This window comes from Cryptomeria japonica, chromosome 3, assembly GCF_030272615.1.
Source record: "Cryptomeria japonica chromosome 3, Sugi_1.0, whole genome shotgun sequence".
In the NCBI taxonomy this organism is placed as follows: Eukaryota; Viridiplantae; Streptophyta; class Pinopsida; order Cupressales; family Cupressaceae; genus Cryptomeria; species Cryptomeria japonica.
Genome location: NC_081407.1, coordinates 759,930,065 through 759,953,809, shown reverse-complemented (window position 1 = coordinate 759,953,809; position 23,745 = coordinate 759,930,065). Strand labels below are relative to the sequence as shown.

General features: G+C 34.0%; 1 pseudogene; it reads left to right on the top strand.

Annotated features, from left to right (window-relative positions):
• The first annotated feature begins 3,131 nt into the window (after window positions 1–3,131).
• LOC131058122 (pectate lyase-like) overlaps window positions 3,132–23,745 on the top strand; it is a 29,291-nt pseudogene continuing 8,677 nt past the window's right edge.

Here is a 23,745-nt window from a genome sequence, read left to right as displayed (position 1 = left end):
ACCAAGATTGTGGTTTGGATAAGAAGAAAGAGCACAATTAAATATCCTTTAGTATTTGGTTGTGATGCATATGTACTTGTGTGCTCATAAAGAAGAGGTCAAAATTGTAATATAAAGTAGTAAAAAGTATATATTTTAGTTATGATAAAGATAAAATGATACAAGTTATGATTGAGATAATGTGAAATTTATTATATAGCTAGAATATGATCTTGAGAGAGATTGGGTATTCTTCTATAGTTGAGCAACTAGATGGGAGTGTTAATTCTACAATGCAATGATAACCAAAGGCCAAGATAATTAATCTTGAAGATGAAACAAAAGATTCGGATGTAATTTATGAGGATGCTAGTATAAAGAGATTAAAGAAATTAAAATATAAAAAAATAAAATATTGATTATGGTGAAAATATTTTATAACAATATTCCTTTATAAGGGGACAACCACCTAACACACTTTGAGTTGGATAGCTCCAACAGGCTTTAACAAGAACATACTACTTCACATGATGATAATAACTAACCTAGACCTCATATATGCACCTTACTTATGTCTTGGATGACATCTGAGCTAAGTTTTGATATGTACTTATAACCCATACGACAATCTAAATAGATATATATGATTATAATAATTATTATATAATTTTGAAGAACTAAAGTAGCTACAAGATAAATATTCATAACCTAATACATGCTATAAGGAGAGAAGAGTTATGGGAAGGATAAATAGAAGATACAAAGTATAAGGAGTTATAATGGACTGCAATTAATGCATTGACATATAAATATAGGATACGTGGTTATCAAGCCCAATATTGTGTATTATGTTTTCTTTCTATTTAAGTACCAAAAATAGATCCAAAATAAATTTCAAAATTACTTCTATAGAATGAAGTTTGGGGATATTAGATTACAATTGTAATCTACACCCTTTGAGAAAAAAACTCTAGCCTATCTCCTTTAGATTTCATGCTACTATTAGTTTCATTGCTAGGAAATTGGTTAGGATATTAAAATGATTAAATGATGAAAAAATAGGAAAATAGAATAATTAGTAAGATGATGAGGAAATATGAAATTAGAAGAATATGATTAATTAACTTAATTAAATAATTAAAGAATTATTTAATCAATTAGAGGAATAATTAGTACATGATCAATAAGACATTTTTAGGTGTCTACATTTTCTCCTCTTTGAGACAAAGTCGGAATGACATTGTTTAAAAGAAAATGAAAAATTCTGCCCTAGTATGCCTTGGTACTGCTGTATAGTGTAAATATGCCCCCTCGGAAAAGGTGGTCGGAAAATTCCAAAATTGAGACCATGTATTCAATATCAGTTTAACGAGCAAGTGTGTGAAATTTCGTGCGATTTCGAGATCATTTGAGTAGGCTACAAGGTGTTTGAAGCTGGCGAGAACCACCAGCGTCAAGGTGTCAAAAAACCCTAATTTTGAGCTATAAATAGAGATTTTTAGGTTTTCATTTACTCATTTGAAATTTGGTAATTCCTTGGTTTTCTCTGCAATTTGTGTGCTTTTTTCTGAGTATTTGATCATCATGGCTAGTTATAGAGCTCGATTTTGCCTGTCTAACTGAGTACGTTCATATCAGAGATCTCTTGGGATTGGCGGCATGGTATTTTTTCAATTTTATCTGATTTATGCCTGTATTATGCTTGTTTCCAAAAAAAATAATTCTTGATCAATTTTTGCATTGTGTCACGCAATCGCTTGTCGATGTTTACACATTAGTGTTAACTATACTGCAAACATTCTAAATGCTACACATTCATCGTAAGTGTTATGCATTAGTATTAAACATGCTGCATTCGCTCATTTATTTATGCATAAGTATTTATTGTTATGAAAGAGCTCATTTCATTACGCATTAGCTTTAAACATCACGCAAGAGTCATAATTGTTCCGCATTAGTCATAACTATCATGAATTCATTGTATGTGTAATTTTTGTCGTGCGTTTGAAAATATTTTTTTGTTTCTTGGGATCCGATATTTGATATTTTGAACATTTTCTCATTGCAGAAGAACATTGGAGTGTTATACTGCCAACAGAGCAGACCTAGTGGACTTGATCTTCTAGCTGACTTATCGGATGAGGAGATCGAGCATATCCAACAGCTTGGTCTATATCATGTTTTACATTTGCCAGAGGTTATGGCCAACAGGGCCATGATTACAACTTTGATAGAGCGGTGGCATTCCAAGAACTGTTCTTTTCATTTTCCAACAGGAGAGGCATCGATTACTTTAGAGAATGTATGGCGTATACTGCAGATTCCCATTCATGGTGAGAGAGTTGTATATGACCATGATGATGGCATTGCTGGACTATGTGAACTTTTCAAGTGTGAGATTCAAGACTTGCAGAATAGTGGCTATTATGACATCCCTTGGGCCCGTTTAGACTATGATGAGCTAACTATTGTATTATGCGGTGTTGTTAGTGGTTTACTGATACCTGACAGATGAGGTCATGGGTTTCCAGTTGGATGGGGTAGAGTGCTTCATGATATGATTGTTCATCATCGACTATATGCTTGGTGTCCTTGCCTACTAGCCATGTTGTATTATCAGTTGCATGGTATTGTGTATCTTGGATACCATTCTATCAGTTGTGGTGTTACTCTTCTACAAACATGGGCATGGGAGCACATTTCTATTTCTAGGCCTTTCATTCATAAAGAATTGTAGCCTGGTGAGCATTATGCTTTCAGATATACAATAGGTATTAGACACAAGGGTTCGGGGAACACCTTGTACTAGAGACTAGTTTGACATATTGCAGCATTTTATTTGGAGAGCATATTTAGATTGCCCAGGTTGGGAGGATGATGCAGTGCACTTCCCTTTCTACCGAAAACATAGATATCTTATTGGTAGGACCTTTGAGACCCAGTGGATTATCGAGATGTATCTTCCAAGGTGGGTTCTAAGACAGTTCGCAGAGGTACATGTGACACCTATGGTTACTGCGTATTTTGCTTGTGTATCGTGAGAGGTATCTGATTTGGGTGTTTGCATACAACCACATGTTGCTTCTGCTGAGTTTGATTCTCTGCAACCATTACTTTGGTGTTGGGGTAGAGGTGCAGCAGATCCAGGGACGATGACAGAGTATGATGCTTGGTTTGCTAGGCATAGGCCAGTGCCTTTGACTGATCCTGCTTTTCCGATTACAACACAACAGATTCGCCATCCTAGACAATGGTTGAGGATACAAGTAGGGGAGAGTGCCAGAGGAGATGGTGGAGCTGAGAGAGGAGGTGAGGATGATGAGGGAGGAGGTGAGGGATATGAGGAAGATGAGGATGGAGATATTGGTGGAGACACCGAGTCTATTAGCAGTGAGGATAGCGATGATTCTTCTGAGTCATCGAGTAGAGAGGGTGGAGGTGATGATGAGGATATGTCAGAGCTAGAGGATGTGCCTTGTGTAGAGGGTGGGATAGGACATGTTGGTGAGGAGGATGAGCTACAGACTCTTAGAGCGCAGGTCCAGAGTTTGGAGGATGAGCTCGCTAGATAAGATATTGAGCGAGAGACTTATTGTGCAGATTATGGTGCCCTTGAGGCTGAGAGAGATCATCTCCAAAGGGAGAGAGATGAGGCAGTGTGGAGATGTTAGATTACCATGGATGCCTTTGATCAGATTTTTAGAGCAGGTACAGATGTGCGGGACTAGGCAGATAGGTATTTCATTGTTGCATAGGAGTCTATTTATTATCGGCAGGCATATGAGAGAGCCATCCCTGAGGGTCAGAGAGAGCCTAGCTTCAGTGTGTTTATGGGGAGGAGATCGAGTAGATCTACTTCACAACGGACTAGCAGTGGTGGCATTATGGGACCACCTCAACATCCTAGGGCATGATCTAGTAGACAGGATCCACCTGTTGACAGAGGCAGTGTTGGTTGATCATGTTATTGAAGCCTTCGGGCTTATTTATTGTATTCACACACATTATCATTTTTGAGTTATATATATATATATATATGACATGTTGGTTTTGATAGTGATCTATGTATGTTTTGCTTCTCATGTATGCTTATATGATGCTATGAGTTTTATGATGCTTATCTATTTGATTCTATATGATTCTAAATGAAATGGTAATACATGTATGTATAATGATGGTAATGGATTTTAAAACGAATGCAATGGATCTATATAAAATGTTATGATGAATGCAAATGAATCTACAATGAATGCAAATGAATATATAATGAATGCAATTGAATGCAAATGAATCTACAATGAATGCAAATGAATCTATAATGAATGCAAATGAATCTATAATAAATGGTTTTTTGTATGATAATGGTTGAACCAATTTTAACTCAAATACACCTTGAAGAAATGTTAGTTAGATAATAGAAATAAAAATTGATGGTAGAAGGAATGTTTAGAAAGAATGTGATTTAGACAAAAGATGAGAAATCAGAAAACTATCAAGAAATAGATGAGATGAGAATGAAGCTGAAGGAATCACAAACCTGTGTCACATATTTTATTGCGTCAATATATATTCATCACTGAGCCTTACTATTGAACAATGAAGCTTAGCACATCAGGGTATAAGGAACCAAGATACAAAGATATCTCATTGTAGAAACAAACACATAGCAAACAAGGAGTGAACCCTCCATTCTGGGAATTACGCTAGGGGTCGAGGTATGTATGGAAATTACACCTTGATGTCAAGGCTCGTATCACAGACACCCACTAGAGCAATTTCCCTAAAATTTCATTGGTTCACACCACAAACAGCAAAAAAGAAAAATATAATGCCCATCATAGCTCCTCTAGTCACTTGTAGACATCCTTGATTAGCATGGGGACAATATCTGTCGCCAAATGATAAAAAGATAAAGACTGACCCAGAAAAAATTCAGTAGCTATACTGACCTTGTGCCTTTGTTCTTAGTTGTTTGATGTGATGGTTGATAATGTCTGATCTTAGAAAGTTGCGGACCCCATTTAAGACTGACTTGTCTGATTTCAAGTATATCCTCTTCTGTTTAAGACAAGATAATGATCATGTTGATATGGATGTGATACAATTGATAAGACAGTTTGATCAGTTGATTGCAGACGATTGACTGGATAGTCGTATCCTTTGTTAACTTCGTTCAAACTGTTTGCTGGATATCTACTAGGGCATTTGTTTCTCACAAGACATTTTATTGCAAGTTTTTCTGATTGATTGATTTTTGATTTTTTAGTTCTTTTCCATGAGCTTTTTCGATGTTTTTGGATTTTGTAGATCGATATTTGAATGTTTTTGGTTGATTTTTTCAGGCTCGTATTTGAATGTTTTTTGGTTGTTATGTAGGATTGTTTTGCAGATATTTTTGGTTGTTATGTTTTCCATATTTGAATGTTTTTGGATGATTTTTTTAGGACTTTATATGGATGTTTTTGGTATTTTATGATTTTTAATGTTTTTGAATATTTCAATGTTTTTTGGATTTTGAGTTTTTCAATGTTTTTGGATTTTTGAGTTTTTCACTGTTTTTGAATTTTTGTGTTTTTCAATGTTTTTTTAATTTTTCGAAGGACATTATCTGATTTTTCAGATTGTTTCACGAATTTATATGATTTTTTGGATTTTTTTAGGACTTTATATGATTTTTTTTTTTGGATTTTTTCAGGACTTTATATGATTTTTTGGATTGTTTCATGACTTTATATGATTTTTTGGATTTTTTCAGGACTTTATAGGAGTTTTTGGATTTTTTCAGGACTTTATATGATATTTTTGGATCTTTTCAGTTATGCCCCCAGTGTACAAACTTGTATGACATGATGATCTACAGAATGTATGTGGAGACAACTGAATTTTTGACATGGCCTATGTGAATACAATATGCAGAATGAAGATGCATTTCCTATTCGAACAAGGTTGACTGTGTTTTTTGTTGCATTTGTAATCCACCAATTGAAATGGAGGTGCAAAACATTTCATAGATAAGCAGTCAATCGATCTCTAAGTCCCTAGGAACATTCATCTCAACACACTTAGTGACAAGAATTTAGAAATGGAGAGGCAAAAAACTTCCCCATTGGTTCTTGAAACTTAGATCTTTGTTTTCCCATGTGTGCAGATGAGTTAATTCATGCTCTTGTGTTCACTAAAGATCCTTAGCATCCTATATAACTAGCTACATGGATTATTCTAACTTCAAAAGCATCCTGAATAGAGCCTCGCTACCAGTAGGCCTTGAGAGCTCTGACGAGGTTATAAACTGTAATTTCTCAAATATTGCTCCATTGCCAGTAGGTGTTCATAGCCCTGATGGAGTTACTTGCATGTTTCCATAGTCAAGATTTTTTATCGGATTTGTATTCATGATATTTTAGTTATATATCATTGCTCTTTTTCCTTGAGATGGATATTTGGCATAGCTCTTTTTTTCTTTTTGTTTCTTTCATTTCTTGCCTTGACTTGTAAGTAATGAAACCTACTTGGGTGTGATAATTACAGCGACGCTGAAGCAAAATTTTAGATTTTTCACTAGTCATATGATCAATTAGGTGTTTAGAATGAATTAGAGATCTTCTTAATGTGTGAGATATAGCAATTGATAGATTGTGGATTAACAAGTCTCAAATAGTGAAATTACTACCCAACCATAAGTAAAGCGTCACCACAAGGTAATGTTGAAAATGAATGACCTTAGGACCTCAAAGACTTCATGTCCAAATATCTAAGAAAGGAAATGACCCTTGTTTTCCTTAGATGCAAACAAATGATAACTTAGACAGTTGCCTTGTTTTATTGATGCTGCTATATGTAAATACAGAAACTTTTGAGAATGCGATGCATTTAAAAAAGAAACTATAAGTAATTTAGTATTTTAAATGAGATGATATGCAATGCAGAAAATAAAACCTAAACTATACAACCCCTAGGTATAATATCGCTTAAGGTGCATGTTCTTCATAGGGTTAGAGAGTGGATCTCCCTCCATGGTAGCCAAATTATATGCTCCATTTCCTATGATCCTTGTTATAATGAAAGGACCTAGCTAGTTAGGTTTGAATTTCCCTGGCCTTTCTCATTCCGCTAGGCTCCTTTGATTCTCTTTAAGTACTAGATCTCCCACTTGAAAAGTTCGTGGGTGGACCCATTGATTATAACACTATCTTAGTCTGTTTTGATATCCTTGTAGATGGTTAAACGATGTTTGTCTTTTTTCATCAAGGGTTTCGACTTCTTGTAACCTTGCTACCCTATAGTCTTCCTCTAATATGATGTTCTGTAAGGAGACTCTTAGAGACGATATTTCTATTTCAATGGGGAGTATCGCTTTTGTCCCATAGACCAAGGAATATGGTGTTGCTCCTATAGGCATGCGTACTCCTTTTCTATAAGCCCAGAGAGTGGGATTTAACTGGAGATTCCAGTCCCATCCTGTGTTAGTGACTACTTTCTTAAGAATTTCAATATTGTTTTATTTGTAGCCTCTGCTTGCCCATTACTTTGTGGATAATAAGGTGTGGTAAATCTCTGTTGTATATGAAATTTGTCACACAACTCTTTCACTTCCTAGTTTTTAAATGGACGCCCGTTATCTATAACAAAGCACATTGGAACTCCGTATCTACATATAATGTAGTTGAGCATGAAGTTTGCTATCTGCTTTCCAGTGGTGTATGTTATAGTAATTGCCTCAACCCATTTGGTAAAGTATTTAGTGCTTGTCAAGATGAACTTGTGCCCATTGGAAGAAGTAGAGTTGATTTTACCCACTAGATCTAATCCCCATTGTGAAAATGGCCATGGTGATGTGAAGGGTTGAAGATCTTATGTTGGTGCATGAATAAGGTCTCCATGCATTTGGAATTGTTTACACTTTTGTACATACTTGTAAGCATCCTTTTCCATAGTTGGCCATTAATAACGTGTTCTCAACAATTTCTTTGACAATGATGGACCGCTTTGGTGAGCCCCATAGATTCCATCATGGACTTCTTTTAAAGCAAGGTGTGCCTCATTCTCATCTAGGCATTAGAGCAGAGTTCCATCGAAACCCTTTCTATACAAAGTATCAGCTATAATGGTGTACCTAGATGCCTAATGAATAAATGTCTTCTTTTGATTCCTAGACAAATCCAGTGACATGTATGGAGTGTGTAAATATGTATATATTTTATTGTACCAAGGTGATTCCGGACCCATGATTGCACATACATATTCTGATAGGGGAGTCTCATATGCAGGTAGCATCAACTATTCTATGATGAACTCAAATTGAGTTTTATTAGCAGACATATTCGGAAGAGATCCTATGGTTGCCATTGCTTCTATTGCCTTGTTTTTTATTATTGGGATTTGTTTGAAGGTAATTTTGTTGAAGTGCTCCTTGTAATCTTCAACCAATTTCTTATAAGGCATGAGTTTGTCATCCTTTATGTCGTAATCATCATTGACTTGGTTCACAATCAACTGTGAATCACCATGGACCTGTAACTCTTGTATTTTCCATTGTATAGTTGTACAAAGCCCTATGAGGAGAGCTTCATATTCAGCCATATTGTTGGTGCATTGGAAATTGATCCTAAATGACTTAGGTATAATGTCCACTTGAGGAGTAATGAAGAGAATCCCTGCTCCAGATCCGTGATTTGTATATGACACATCAAATTATAACTTCCACATTACTAAGGCAGTTAATATAAACATGGATTCATCTGCAAATTCTATTAGGAATAGATGACCATCTTGTATAGGAGCCTCTACTAATTGATCTGCTATAATTTGTCCTTTGATGGATTTTCTATCTACGTATTCTATATCAAACTCGCTAAGGATCATAACCCACTTAGCCAATCACTCGGTCAATGTTGCTCTGCTCAATAGGTACTTGAGTGGGTCAAAGAGTGCAATGAGTTGTACCTTATGACTCAACATGTAATGTCTAAGCTTTTGGGATGTAAAGATTACTGCTAACCATGCTCGCTCTATGGGGGTATAATTAAGCTCATAGCCAATCAGATTCCTACTTATATAATAAATGGCTCTTTCTTTTCCATTTTTGTCATGTTGTGCCAATAGAGCTCCTAGAGCTGAGTTCATTGCTGATATGTGTAACAATAGAGGTTGTCCTGGAGTAGGAGATATTAATACTGGTGTGTTCAAAATACAGTCTTTCAGAGCTTGGAAAGATTCCTGGGATTGTTCTGTCCATTTAAAAGTAACTCCTTTCCTGAGTAAATGTTGGAATGGGTGACACTTATCTGCCAACTGTGCTATGAATCTCCTTATGGATTGCAGTCTTCCTTGTAACCCTCTGAGTTGTTTAAGTATTGATGGAGGTTACATATCAATGATTGCCTTGACCTTGGGAGGGTCTATTTCAATTCCTTTGTTTGACACTATAAACCCTAACAGTTTAGCTGTTGTTATGCCAAACACACACTTCTTTAGGTTTAATTTGACATTATTTTGTTCCAACCGATCATATATTTGTGTAAGAACTGCAAGGTGACTTTCTCTTGTTTGTGATTTAGCCAATATGTCATCCATGTAATCTTCCATTATGTTCTGGATGATGTCATTAAATAATGTTGTCATGGCTCTTTGGTATGTTGCTCTAGTGTTTTTGAGACCAAATGGCATCACACTCCAGCAGTATGTTCCCCATGGGTATGTAAAGGCCATTTTATGTTGATCTTCTGGTGCAATTTTAATCTGGTTGTATCCTAAAAAACCATCCATTAAGGATAGCATCTCATTTCCAGTTGTTAGGTCAACTATCATGTCGATATTGGGTAGTGGAAAGTCATCCTTAGGACAACCTTTATTTGGATCTTGAAAATCAATACAGATTCTTATGTCTCCTGTGGGATTAGTCATAGGTACCAGGTTGGATATCCATTCCACATAGTCAATAGGTCTAATAAAACCTACATCCAACAACTTTTGTAGTTCTATTTTAACTAGTAATGTGATACTTGGATGCATTTTTCTCAATTTTTTCTTGTAAGGTTTAACTCCTAGTATCGAAGGTAAGTGATTCAACACTAATTTAGAGTCTAAGCCTGGCATGTCTCAATAGGACCAAAGTTGATAGGTCTTTGTTTGAAAAAATGGATGAATCTATCTTTTTCTTCTTTGCTTAGTGACTTTGCCAGATAGATTTTATGTACAACCTCCCCTTCTGCTATGTTTACTTCTTTTGTTTCTTTTGTAAGTAATGCTGAAATTTCTCTTTCCATAGGAAGATTACCCAAGCCACTCTTGCCATTATGGGTAGTTTGATCCTTATCTTTTTTTGTGGAAGCACTTTCTTCTCCAAAGTATGTCGTTCTATTTAGGTCTATAAAAAACCCTTCTTTATGATCACCTTGTGGAAATCCCTCTCTGACTCCAAGAAATTCTAAAATTGCTTCGTCATTTTCAAACCAATCCAGCATTGGTTTTCCTTCTTGCCCCCAATCAATCAAGTGTGAATGCACTAGGGGTAAATCATTACTCCCTTCTTTAGTAGACTCTGATAACATGAAGACTTGATTGTTTGACTAACTTTGTGTATCTTCATCCTATATAAGCTTTATTTGATTCCTTAAAATTACACTTTCTGGTGGGCTAGAATCATGGAGTGATAAGAATTCGTAGTCATGAGAGTCTATCTCACTTTCAAGATATGTTTCATCATATGAGCTATCATCACTTATTTCTTCTTGTTCCTGTCCCTGATTCTGTTCTATATTGACTGGTCTTCTTTGGACATTAGTTACCCTTCTTAAGCCTAGTATAAGCCTTTGCAATCTTTCTTCATCTGTTTCATTAGGTTGAGCCTGAGTGGCTTCTCGTGGTAGAAGTAGTGACAATAACCATGGCTGGGATTCGGGTGGTGGTGGCAAACCTACATCTTTTGCCACATTAGCCTGTATTATTGTGTCAATAACTGCATCATTTTGTAACTCAGCGGTAGGTTCTTGCAAGAGTTGTCTCATGTCTTCTCCATCTAATTCTGCACTAGGTGATGTAGGTACCTGATTACTTGTTTGAGATGAAGATGGGAGTGCCTTTGTGGACAAATTCCTTTGTGATATGTAGTCTAACAGTTTTCTTGGTTGATTTAGTATATCAAGAGTATGTTGTCTTTCTTCTGTGATAGGTTGTATATGCTTATATCCCAATCCTTGATTCCCTGGATTATCATTAGGAACAATAGGTTGTAGCCTTCCTTGTTTCTATAACCCAAGGCCTGTGGTACCATCATATCCATGTCTTTGGAGTATTTTGAATCCATTGCCATACTGATCCATGTGTATTCTGGGTATTATCATATGATCTTCTTCTCTATATATCCAATGGTTAACATCTTCGTTCAAGGATTCTTCTTGTAAGTCACCCCATCTAATGAAAGAGCACGAGTCTGTATATTTGACAATTTCTGTTCCTTTTAGCTATTTTTTTACTATGTTTTGAGGTTTCCCAAAGGATTTAGGAGAAAGAGACAACTATTTCCCACTTAAATTATTTGCAATAGAGTACTCTCCACAACCCATATCTTTTATTTGTAAGGAGGATGTGGAAGGCATATCATTTTTTGTTTTTGTGATCTTTAATGTTTCCAATTGTGTAGTGAGAGGTGCAGCCTAATTGATAGGTACCAGATTATCCACACTGTCTTTCAAATAATTGCAATGTTGGAATGGATTTGGATCACCCTTTATGGTGATTTCAATACCATTGTATGGGAATTTGACACATTGATGGAACGTGGATGGTACTACTTGTATGGTGTGGATCCATGGGCTGCCCAATAACATGTTATATCCCAGCTCTCTGTCCAATACTTGAAAAGCAAACTCTGTCATTATTGGTCCTACTTGTACAGGTAATGTTACAATGCCTTTAGATGGAGGCTCTTCATCATCGTAAGCCTTGATATTTATCCTTTTGGAAGAATCAATATGAAGTTCAGAATATCCTAGTGCTTTGATCAACTTTAAAGTACAAATGTTGAGACCGGCTTCCCCATCTATGAGTACTCTTCTGATTCTTCTCTTATGAATGTAAGCTTCTAGATGTAGAGGGTCGTTATGAAGCAGTCTATCACTAGGAATATCTTGTTCTATGAATGCAATATGTGTGCCTTGTGTCAGATTTCCCAGCATGGACTGGAAGGCATTTTCATCTATATCTTTGTTCACTATCGAATCTTGAAGTGCTTTGTCCAATATATCTCTATGAGTGGGCGAAATTCGCAATAGTTTGAATAATGATATCTGTTCAGGAGTTTTCTTAAGTTGCTCAACAACATTGTAAGTTCCTATTGCCGGTGGTTGATTTTGTGTTATTCCTTGTAAAGTTACATTTGATCTGTGAGTAACTACTGCATAGTCACTATCTTTGGGAATTATGGTGATTGTAGCGATTGTATCATTTGTATCATAGGTTGTTTTATCAAGATTTATGTTAAATCCTTCTTCATAGTCTTTATGGGTATCTTTGACATCCATTATATGTTCTATGAGTTCATCTTCAAACCAACTTGAGTGAGATGGTTGATCATGCCCCCAGTCTCTGAGACAAAGATTTCTATCATCATCATACTTCAATGCCTCTAATATCATGCAAATTTAGTTATCATCTGTTTCTTGTGAATAATTGTTTTCTATATCTCCTGAGCTAATGGCATGAATCGTGTAGTCATATGAGACCTTTGTGTAGTTAGCTATATTGTCTTGGGTACCTGATGTGGTTGCTTTCCCATTATCATGCTTAAAAAAAGGATCCTTAAAAATCATGTGATTTGTGTTTTCTGCGGTTTTATCGATATCAATTGTGATGTCCCCTTGGTCTATCATATCTTGGACCAAGTTTTTCAATTTGTAGCAACTTGTTGTTTTGTGACCTTTAGTCTGATGATAATCGCATAAATAATTATCATTCCACCATGTGGGTTTGAAAGGACATGTTTCATACACTCTTACTTCAGGTAAAGTAATCATGTTTGTCTGTATTAACTTTTTGAGTGCTGACTCAATAAGTTCTCCTAGAGGTGTGTAATTTCTTCTTGGAGCATTTACCCTAGGGTATCTTGTGTTCATGTTTTGTGTAGCATTTACATTTGATGAGGTTGTGTTATTCCCTCTATGTGGATTAGATGAATGACTCATTCCCAAAGATAAAATAGGATGAGTTATGTTTATTGTTTTGGCATCTACAATACCATCATTGGTCACATTTTTGTTTTTTGACCAAAACTTAGATTTCTCATTGTTGTTGGTATTTCCATACTTAATAAGACCTTGTTCTACTAGTCCCTTCTCATATTTGAGATCTTTTTCTGTGATTTGTTTGAATGTGGTTAAACATTGCATTTGTATCGGATACTTAATCTTAGGAATTAAATTTTTTATGAACATATCCACTTGCTCTGTTTCTGGGATAACTATCTTGCACCTCCTATAGAGAGCCATCCATCATTATATGAAGGATGCAAATGTTTCATTCTCATATTTTTTAGCGGCACACAAGTCCATCAAAGTAACTGGGGTGTCAATGTTGTGTGAGAAGTTTGCAATAAATTGTTCAGCTAATTCTCCCCATGATGTGATGGTTGGTGGTAAATGTGAAAACCACTCTAAAGCAGGACCTCCCAGACTTTTAGGAAAAAATCTCATTAGATAATTATATTCTGAGGCAACCTCTATAGATGCCATAAAAAATTCTCTGATATGATCTCTAGGATCACCCTTGTCTCGATATCTATCAAATTCGGGTGTTTCAAAATATTGCGGGAAAGGAGGAATGTATAATGTGTGATTGAATGGATAAGGACGTAAGTCCTGCATTGTGTATCTCTTTTTATCATTACCAATTTGCATGGTCATCATTTGTTGTTGTAAATTATGTATTTGTTATGTCAGAATATCTGTTTATGTCAAAGGTATACCTTGTGTTTGTGTATGTCCCACAAAAGGATTCATGGTTGCATAACTAGGAGGTTGTTGGAAGGTACCAAGATTATAACCTTTTGTGTTGTGCTAACCACTAGGTACTTTGAAATAGTTGATATGTGAACCCATGTTTGGTTGAGTTGTACTTGTTGTATTGGCAAGACCTAGATTTGCATTTTGATAACTATATGTTGATCCCATGGAATAGGAAACTGGAGGTTGGGTTGCACTTGTTTCTTGTGTTTGAATAGGTGCTAAGACACTTGATATTATCGGTATGATTTGTGATGGTATACTAGCATTGATCACCAAAGATGACACACTTGTTTGAAAGTTTGCATTTGTCTTGACATTTGTTTGGATAGGTACGTTTTGAAGAAAACTGGAGGTCGTTGCTTGTATTTGTGTCAAGGGTGGAGTTTGACTATTATCTTGACCTAAAGTTTTTACTGGTGGTAAAATCTTAGTGACATCAAAATCCTCAGGTAGTTTTGCCCCATTTTGTATTAACAGCGAAAGATACTTGTCCCTATCGCTATGTATAAGTGCATCTAGGATCATGAGGACATGTGGGTCTTATTGTGTGGACTCAATTTTTTCCTTTGTCAAATGCTATTGTAATTCATTTAGGGTGGACATTTTCTGTGTACCTGAGTGTTGACCTGTTGTCATGTCTAAATTCCAAGTAGGGTTTACAAACTGTGTGCTATTCGGGTCCATTATTCCTTTCGCTTTCTGCAACCTTGTGACGGGCATCTAAAATTGCTTATATGAGGGTGGTTCTATGAAAGACGATGACTTAACCCTAGACTGTAGACGTAAATGCAAGGCTATACTAGACTCTCTATTGAGGATTTTGACATGAGACCTTTTGAGCATTCCTAGATTTCTCTAATGCAAGTCTGTCCATTTGTTGACGAAGTTGTTCAGCCTCAATCTCTCTATCAATTATATGGGAAATAATAGAATCAATGTTTATCTCATGTATGACTCCTATATATTCAGGTGTGCTTCTTCTTAAATCCTAAGCTAAGTTAGCTAGACCATCAATGATTTCGCGTTGACCGTCGTTTGGAACTAAATTAGGTTGCTTGAAGCGGAGAAAACCATCACTTGGGAGACCCATGAAGGCACATGCTATGAACATATAACTGACAATGGAGTCAGATGTATATGAGGTCTAGATGAAAATGTATATGATAATGTAGGACTATGTAACTAATATGGATGATAATGCAAAAGACTTAGGATGATAATGAGGAAGTGATTGGGACTGTGCAAAAGATGTAGGACGATAATGAGGACGTAAGTGGGACTATGCAAAAGATGTAGGACGATAATGAGGACATAAGTTGGACTATGCAAAAGACGTAGGACAATAATGAGGACGTAAGTGGGACTATGCAAAGGACATAGGATGATAATGAGGACATGATTAGGACTATGCAAAAGACTATGTAAAAGACTACCTAGGGTCACAAGTATGTAAGGACTTTTGAGTTTTGGTTTCAAAATGGACTTTGTTTTCTGTAACTTCATGTGTAGGACAATGTTTTGTAGTTTTCCAAATCTGAGAACAATTGCCGGTAGGTATGTATAGCTGACTAACTCAATTTTCATGCAATCTCAGAAAATTTAGAGATGCGTGGGATAGGGCCTGAAATAGCCCAAGGGACTGACTCAATACTGGTCTAGCACAATGATACATAAAAAAGAATGAAATACAATCTTAGGCTAGATAGTGGACACCATTCAATGAGGCCCCCATAGCAAAATACCAAAACAAGATGGACAAATAGAGAGTCTAGTAGCACTGGCTCCACTCCATGACACACACTTTTTGGGCATGCCAATCTCTCTTACCCCAAAGATCCGAGGATCTTATCACCAAGGGATTTCACGTCGGGTTCACCAAAATGTGTATGTGTAAAATTCATCTTAAAAACAAGTAATCAATTAGAAGCAAAAGGGAAATCATGAATCCCTATCTAACCAAAGAATTTAACAAATAAAACAATGGAATAACACAATCAAGCAAATAGGAATTAAAATAATCAAATCAAATCAAAACTCCCTATCCTAAGATCACGTATTGCTTCCATTGCTCTTCTCCTCTCTGTGGTATAATGGCTCTCAGATATTGTGCTGGTAACCTGCAAGTGACACAAAGATTCAAAGTTCATGATTGTTGAAAATGGAGATTGAGTGCTCAATTTATAGATTTTTGGAGAAGATTGATTGAAAGGTGGAACAAATTGATCAAGAGGTGGAACTCAAGTGAGCTCAAATGCTGATTGATAGTTGAACTGCCGACTGTAGGAGTGAAACTCAATAGATTGAATAGATTAATTGAGTCAATTGATTGAGAAAAAGCTAACTGAGGGAAGAAAAAGAATGATTGGAGGAAATAAAGAGGATGACAAAGAAAGCTTAATTTAGTAAAAGCTAATTGAAAGATGGAAATAGAGATTGGAGAGATACATGATTTAATTAATTAATTGATTTAATTAATTAATTTAGCATGTGCTTGCATTTAGATTTAGATTATCAATTTAATCTTTGCATGATATTTATTCAAATAATTGAATTTATTAATTCAATTTAGCATTTGAATATATTTAGAACTTAACTTTGATTTTCAATTTGGTTTTTGAAATCATGCACATGTATTTGAATTTGGAAGAATTTAGAAGAATATGAAATTAAATGAAATTAGAATTTGAAGATTTGGAAATAAAAGAATTAATTAGTTAATTAATTAAATAATTTAAAAAACCATTCAATTAGTTTAGAAATAGAATTTAATTAAATAATAGAGATTTTTTTTTTTGAAGGATTAAATCATAATTAATTAAATAATAAATATTTAATTAATATTTAGAAGAGGGTTAATGATTGAATGATGACTAGAGATAGAAATTGAATAATTAGTAATTTATTTAAATAATAAAGATTATTTAAATTGGAAAATTAATTAGAATTAATTAAATAATAAAAATTTAATTAATATTTAGGAAATGATTAAAATGATTAAATGATGAAAGAATAGGAAAATATAATAATTAGTAAGATGACAAGGAAATATGAAATTAGAAGAATAAGATTAATTAACTTAATTAAATAATTAAAGAATTATTTAATCAATTAGAGGAATAATTAGTACATTATGAATGTGACATTTTTAGGTGTCTACAGATTGATTTTAGACTACACATATCTAATTTGTAATCTTGCACCTTTTCTACTATTATCTAGACTTTTTCTCTCTGATTTTACTATATTCTCTACTTCTCATTGATTGTTTTGATTAGATAAAGTAGGAGAGGGCCCAAACCTTTACATATCAACCTACCAAGCAACACAGAGGGATCTTGTAAGGAGTAAGAAAACCAACAAAATTGAGAAGGTCTAAATCCAACACATGCTACCCAAAAAAGAAAAGCTAAAAATGATAAAAAGGGAAACTAGCAAGGCAAAGAAGGGACATAAGGGGAACAAGGCTACAAGTAGCCTTAAGGAGATGGGAAAGTCCCAGATGTTTGAATCCAAACTCAATTCATGACCTCAGGAGAGGAGTAGGTTGAGAAGAAGGAATATAATTTTGCAAAGAATGTCTCCCATGATCCACAATAAGATTTCTCTTGCCCTTTTGAAGATTAACCCAAGCCAAAGGGAAAAATGTCAATCTTTTTTCAAATAATTCCTATCAAAGAGAACGCAATAGTAGGAGACAACAAAGGGCCTTGCACCATAGAGGGGCAATAAAAATATTTAAGATCCTTGGAGGAAAAAGAAGAAACCTACACCAAACTAGCTAGTTGAGCAAGAACATTCACTAAGTTCTAAACTGCATTATAGGGATTGATCTTATGAGAATTTATGAAATTCATAGAGAAAATTCCCATATAGTGGAAATGACACAAATGAGAGTGATCAAAAAGAAAATATTAATCTCAAAGTATCAATCTAGAAGATAGTTTTATGGAGTTAGGCTACCTAAAACCCTCCTCCACACAAACACAAAATCTAGAAGAGCAATATCTTGATATAGATTAGGTGATCTCATCCACAAAAATTATAGTCATCCTAGTACTCCAAAGTGAATTCTGGGAAGTTGATCCAAATAGGAAGTGAATTGAACATAGAAGGATCAAACCCAACAACCCATCTTTAAAAATTTAGGACCACATTGTCAGAGAACCAAGGACCTCCTAGAAGAACCTTCTTACTATCCTCCAAATAATTTATAGAAATAATAGACAACCATGTGAAATACCCATTACCACATGAGCAACAATAGACCAATGAATAGAAACCCATTCACGTATAGTCTCTATGTTAGGTCTTGGCCTCAAGAACTTACTAATGATAGTAACTTGCAACCTATAAGAATCCTTATCCACCCATTGACTATGGATAGAAGGAACAAGGTATTGCGGGACCAGAGGAAGAGGCTTCAAACATCGAGTATAGTTAGTGGAGAGAGCCATCCTCTAAAGATATACCTGACAAAAGTCATGCATAAAAACTTAATCATTGGGAATGATAGCATCAGTAAGGGGATATTTGAAGGGCACCTAAAGTCCTCCACCAAAACAGAGAGAGAGAGAGAGGAAGTAGGGGGAATAACACCATCTAGAGGAGAGGTGGTTGGAGGGACATTAAAGACACGCAGAATATCTAGAGGAGAGTTGGAAGGAAGGACATCAAAGACACTCACACGCATAGTGACATTAGCCACAACTGGACTAGAAACAAAGTCCCTAAGTAGTCAAAGATTAGAGGAGGGAGCATCATAGTAGGAGCCTAGAGAGAGAGAGAGAGAGAGAGAGAGAGAGAGAGAGAGAGAGAGAGAGAGAGAGAGAGAGAGAGAGAGAGAGAGAGAGAGAGAGAGAGAGAGAGAGAGAGAGAGAGAGAGAGAGAGAGTTTCCAAAGAACGGAAGTCAAAATTATCAAGAGCACAAAGCCAAACTTGAGCAGAATGAAAGTCCAATTACAATGGAAGCAAATTTTCTACACAAGGGGAGCCCCTGATTTCCATTATGAGGAGCATTTTATTTGTAGCATTTTTTGTGTTTGGCACCAATGACAAAGGGGGAGATTGTTGAAATTTATATTGTCATTAATGTCAAAGGAGGTAGTTAAGGATGTATATAAATTATCATTATGATACCCTCAATATCTAGTTTCCAAAAATTACAATAATTTTAATTAATATTATGTCATATCAAATAATTATTGATCTAGATAAATAGAGTCAAGTTATGTTAAATACATCATTTAATATAGTATGTCACTAGTATCATCTTAATCAATTTTTTATTATTGAAGGATTGGAAGTATTTCTGATGTGTATATGAAGTCCATTCCTCAAAAACTATATCCACTAGCACAATATTTTATACCACATTCTACGATAGTTATTTTGAGGCTTGTAGTTTGGAAGGTAAATAAGGCTACACACAAAGACAAATCTATTCAAGTTTCAAAGGTGGACTTCAATAACATGAAAAGTTAGGGTCAACATTATGCTCATAGAGATCACTTCACAATATATTGTTACTTTTTTTATAAAATGGGTCAAATTATTTCACTATGAGCCAACTATAGGAAGCATGTGAAAGTGAACTAGGACCAACTAATTTAATTTAGTAAAGCATAGCATCATCCAACTCTTGGGGTAGCATTCTGGATCTTGGTTTAAGCATATTACATGTTTGGTCTAAAGTATGCATGTGGCAAACATGTGGATGTTGTAAATAAGTTATAAGATGAGTTGTGGTCATATATAACATAGGGATGCATAAGTGTGATTGGATTCATTTCAAGAGTAATTATTGTTAGTAGAAGTAATAACCATGGAAAAATTTATGTAAGTTGTCTACTAAAGTCTAGGTTAAGTGGGCAAAATAACTTGAAGGTCTCATGCACTTTGAGAGGGTTATCAAAAATTGATTAGATCAAGGTGATGCTAAAGGTTCATCCTTGAAGGTCTACATAGCATATATTTCATGTACTATTATTGTATTTAAGGTTGGCTCGTCATCATCATAGTTGGTGTTCACTTCTTAGACTCGGGGAATGGTGTCTCCTATGGGTTGATGCATACAAAATATTGTAAGTTTATTATTTAGTTTATGAGGCTAGATTTGGCTATTAGATCCAAGCATCTTTTCTCACCATGGTTTTCCCCTTTAGTTTCTACATAAATCTAGTATTATTTTGTGTTCATGTCCTCTTATCTTATCTTATCAGTTTCTATGATGTTTGGAGAAGTTATCAAGGGTAATTAATTTGGAATTGGTGTCTACTGATTACGATTCTCTTAGTATCTATGTGTGATTAACGCACATAATATATGCATTCTATTAAGAACAATAACCACTATTTCTTTTATTTTCATTCAAAAGAACTATCTAGATTTCCTTGGATATGACCTTCTATTTATGTCACTTTGTGCAATATTCCTTTATTCATAATGTATCTTTGTTCAAGACAAAAGTCAAGTCCTTGTAGCAGTAACAAGTTATCCTATATTGTCTAACAATGTAAAAGTTTATTGGTTATTTTGGATAGATTAAAAATTTGGATTTATAAGGTTTGAATTTCATAAATACTTTTCCTTTGTAATAATTCTTTGTCAGTAATTTATAATGATATTTTTGTATTAAAATTCAGCTATTAATGAATTGTAATTGAATATATTAACTCACACTTTAATTATAATCATTAGCATATTATTACTCATGGATTTGCTTAGGTCAACCCAAGAGTATACCCAATAATCCTTAGCTTGACTAAATCCATCCATTGATTATTACCATTTATTTATAATTAGATTAGTAGTAGATCAATAAAATAGATATTTATTTATATATTAATACATACATAGAGTAGTATATATCTATATAAGAATGCAAGTAGTTATTAAGAGAATTTAAGTAAGAGGTGTAGCGATGTTATTAAAGCTTAAACTTTATTAAGTTATAACATTAAACGTAAAGAAATAAATTCATTAGTCAACACTATTAAACTTAAATATATTATTTCTGTATATGTTAAGATGAATAATTTATTATTTGAATGCGTCTACAATACTTTGTTTAAATTAAAAAAATAGAAAGATTTTCAAAAATCACAAGACTAATATATAAAATAGGATAATAAGGATAGTAATGAGAGAAATGGACTCTTGTATCAAGGGTAAGATGTAAGCCCTTATCCCTTACCATATAGAAATAATAAATTTTGTTTTTATTTTGTGATTGTTGAATATTGAACTCTGACTTAGTGAAAACTCTAATGATAATATCATAGTTTTTTTTTTAATGTAAAGGATAAGGGTGGAATTTCATATTAATCTAATGTTGACATGTTCATATAGTTTCTTGACTAGATGATAGTTCTTTACCATTAAATGGTTAACCATCTCTAAAGTTTATGACTATATATATAAATATTAAAAGGATCTGATCTTATATTGTGATTGTTTGATCATGGTAACACCTTTTAATCAAAGGAGTGATTAGATGAATATGATATTGAATATTATAATCAAATCGAAGGTAGAAAGTTTATTCTAAGATAGAAAATATCTTCTATTATCAAAATATTTGAACCAATTAGATTTAATGAATGGAACTAAGTTATTTATGATAATCATTTCCTATCAATTTATAACATGTTATTGATATAATGTTAGCGAATTTATGCATCATATAATAACTCATGAATTAGTTGTTAAGTATATCATTTAGAAGATTTAAGAATGAATTAGCATTTAATATGTCTTGCATGATATCAGGTTAACTAGATAGATTGATAGTTACCTTTTCTTTTGTACTCTTATACATCTGTCTCTATGAGTTTTGTACTCTCAAGATCATGTTTAGAGAAATCTTGTTATTGGTATTCTTATATACTAATGTGTTTGAAATTAGTTTTTATGTTGAATTTTATTATCAAGAAGATAATACTTGTTAGATGCTTCTATTTTCCTCTGACTACTTTGTATACTTATGCATTCAATTCTTGTTTGTGTAAATGGATGGTGCTAAACATGGAGAACCATAGAAGGATTGTGTATCACCCTCTATATATCTATCAGCAAATGAATTAAAAAGATGCATTGGGAAAAACATGTTTTATCAAATTTTAATATTAGACCATGCTACTACTTTTGATCATTCAGAACTCATACTCTTGGCCATGTCATAATATTGTTATATTAGCGTGCGCACGTGTGCACACACACACACACACACAAACATAGAGAGAGAGAGAGAGAGAGAGAGAGAGAGAGAGAGAGAGAGAGAGAGAGAGAGAGAGAGAGAGAGAGAGAGTATCATGCTATATAGATTCCACCACTCCTACTTGTTTAAGATTTCTATTGCCTTTTGTTTTGCAAAGTAAAGCATAGCACCATCCAACTCTTGGAATAGCATGTTGGATCTTGGTTTAAGCCTATTAAATATTTGGTCTAAAGTATGCATGTGGCAAATGTGTGAATGCTGTAAATAAGTTATAAGATGAGTTGTGATTATATATAATGTAGGGATGCATAAGTGTAATTGGATTCATTTCAAGAGTAATTCTTACTAGCAGTACTAATAACCATGGTAAAAGCTATGTAAGTTGTCTACTAAATTTTAGGTTAAGTGGGCAAAATAAATTGAAGGTCTCATGCACTTTGAGAGGGTTGTCAAAAGTTGATTAGATCAAGGTGACACTAAAGGTTCATCCTTGAAGGTCTGCATAGCATATATTTCATGTACTATTATTGTATTTAAGGTTGGCACCTCATCATCATAGTTGGTGTTCTCTTCTTAGACTCGAGAATTGGTGTCTCCTATTATTTAGTTTATGGGCTAGATTTAGATATCAGATCCAAGCAACTTTTCTCGCCATGGTTTTTGCCTTAAGTTTCTACATAAATCTAGTATTATTTTGTGTTGATGTCCTCTTATCTTGTCTTATTGTATCAGTTTCTATGATGTTTGGAGAAGTTATCAAGGGTAATTAATTTGGATTTGGTGTCTACTGATTACCATTCTCTTAGTGTCTATGTGTGATTAACACACATAATATATGCATTCTATTAAGAACAATAACCACTATTTCTTTTATTTTCATTCAAACGAACTATCTAGATTTCCTTGTATATGACCTTCTATTTATGTCACTTTGTGTAATATTCCTTTAATCATAATGTATCTTTGTTGAAGACAAAAATCAAGTCCTTGTAGTAGTAACAAGTTATCCTATATTGTCTAACAATGTAAAAGTTTATTGGTTATTTTGGATAGTTTAAAAATTTGGATTTATAAGGTTTGAATTTCATAAATACTTTTCCTTTGTAATAATTCTTTGTAAGTAATTTAGAATGATATTTTTGTACTAAAATTTAGCTATTAATGAATTGTAATTGAATACATTAACTCACACTTTAATTATAATCATTAGCATATTATTACTCATGGATTTGCTTAGGTCAACCCAAGAATATAGCCAGTAATCCTTAGCTTGACTAAATCCATCCATTAAGTATTACCATTTATTTATAATTAGATTAGTAGTAGATCAATAAAATAGATATTTATTTATATATCAATAAATGCATAGAGTAGCATATATCAATATAAGAATGCAAGTAGTTATTAAGAGAATTTAAGTAAGAGGTGTAGAGATGTTATTAAAGCTTAAACTTAATTAATTTATAACATTAAACGTATAGAAATAAATTCATTAGTCAACAATATTAAACTTGAATATATTCTTTCTGTATATCTTAAGATGAATAAGT